This window comes from Pongo abelii, chromosome 6, assembly GCF_028885655.2.
Source record: "Pongo abelii isolate AG06213 chromosome 6, NHGRI_mPonAbe1-v2.0_pri, whole genome shotgun sequence".
Taxonomy (NCBI): Eukaryota; Metazoa; Chordata; class Mammalia; order Primates; family Hominidae; genus Pongo; species Pongo abelii.
The window spans coordinates 156,954,316-156,956,397 of NC_071991.2; the positions used below are offsets into that span (position 1 = coordinate 156,954,316).

General features: G+C 35.8%; 1 pseudogene; it reads left to right on the plus strand.

The window, feature by feature from the left end:
* Positions 1–542: 542 nt before the first annotated feature.
* Positions 543–1,169, plus strand: LOC100431258 (large ribosomal subunit protein uL23-like; annotated as a pseudogene).
* The last annotated feature ends 913 nt before the right edge of the window (positions 1,170–2,082 follow it).

Here is a 2,082-nt window from a genome sequence, read left to right on the forward strand (position 1 = left end):
CTACTTTACTTGTGAAACATGCTCTACTTCTCTTGCATGCTTTGCATAGAGTTGTTTCTAGTTATTCTATTATTTCTAGTAGTTTTATTTACATATATTGATTATAATTTTAATACTTAGTAATTTGTTATTTTCCAGAGAAAACTAGGAGGTAGACAGTTATAAACTGTCATATATTAGCATTCTATAGTAGGTTAGAAAATGTATGAATATACCGTCTCCCAACATCTAGAGAGATGTGTTTCCTCATAATACAATTTCTCAGTGTGGCAGAAAAAAATATGTTTATTAACGGGCCAAAATATCTTTAGTCTCTCTGTAAAAATAGGAAGCCAAAAGTACATAAACTTGAATTATTTATGTCCAGTAATTAATGTTTTAGTATTGTATCTTATTTATAAATGGTCTAGATATTTAATGCAAATCTTTTACTTAGCTTAACTTTAAGGTTAAAAATTACCAAAAGTACTTTGGAGACTACTATTAGGCAGATTTACTGTAAACAAATTATTTTTTAAATAATGTTTTTCACTTTTCACAAGATGGCACCAAAAGTGAAGAAGGAAGCTCCTGCCCCTCCTAAAGCCGAAGCCAAAGCGAAGACTTTAAAGGCCAAGAAGGCAGTGTTGAAAGGTGTCCACAGCCACATGCAAAAAGAAGATCTGCATGTCACCCACCTTCAGGCGGCTCTAGACATTGCGACTCTGGAGGCAGCCCAAATATCCTCGGAAGAGCACCCCCAGGAGAAACAAGCTTGACCACTATGCTATCATCAAGTTTCTGCTGACCACTGAGTCAGCCACGAAGAAGATAGAAGAAAACAACACACTTGTGTTCATTGTGGATGTTAAAGCCAACGAGCACCAGATCAAACAGGCTGTGAAGAAGCTCTATGACAGTGATGTGGCCAAGGTCACCACCCTGATTTGTCCTGATAAAGACAAGAAGGCATATGTTCGACTGGCTCCTGATTATGATGCTTTGGATGTTGCAACAAAATTAGGATCATCTAAACTGAGTCCAGCTGGCTAACTTTAAATATATGTGTATCTTTTCACCATAAAAAAGTAATGTTTTTCATAAGAATGACAACTTAATTAGAATCAAATCTATAAGCTTTAAGATTTTACGTTTCTAGTAAGTATAATATTAGCTTATTTGACTAGAACTCAAGCGGAATAGGAATTTATGTTTGTTTTATATTCAATAGTGATAACTTTGAAGACATAGTTGTTTTATTACACCAAAATATTATATTAATCTTATTTAACTAAGTTTTATCCAAATCGTGTTAACTTAAAAAACATTTGATCAATTCCTATATTTCTAGGAGTTTGGTGAATATTTATTTATAAATGCTTATTTTTTTCCAAGCCAAGTTAGAATAGAGCACTTTTAGAGGATTATATAAATGAGTTTTGCAATGCTATCTGTAGTTAAGAAAATATCACATATACATAACATACATTAATAGACATACAAACACAAATAGAGATTTCATAGCTTTCATCCTGAAATTTCAGCCATGAATCAGGCATAAATATTCTGATGGTTAATTTTAGACATCCACTTGATTGGATTAAGAGACACACATAGCTGGTAAAACAAAATTTCTGGGCATATCTGTGAGGGTGTTTCTGGAAGACACTGAGATAACCCCGACCCAATGTGGATGGGCACTGATATAGTTTGGCTGTGTCCCCACCCAGATCTCATCTTGAATTGTAGTTCCTATAATCCCTACATGTCGTGGGAGGGACTTGATGGGAGGTGATTGAATCATGGTGGTGGTTACTGCCGTACTGTTCTCATGATAGTGAGTGAGTTCTCATGATCTGATGGTTTTATAAGGGGCTTTTCCCATTTGGCTCAGCACTTCTCCTTGTTGCTGCCATGTGAAGAAGGACAAGAAGGACGTCTTTGCTTCCCCTTCTGCCATGATTGTGAGGCCCCTCCAGCCATGTGGAACTGCCAGCCCATTAAACCTCTTTGTTCTTTATAAATTGCTCAGACTTATGTATTTCTTCATAGCTGTATAAAAATGGATGAATACAGGCACCATCCAATTGGTTGAGAGCCCAG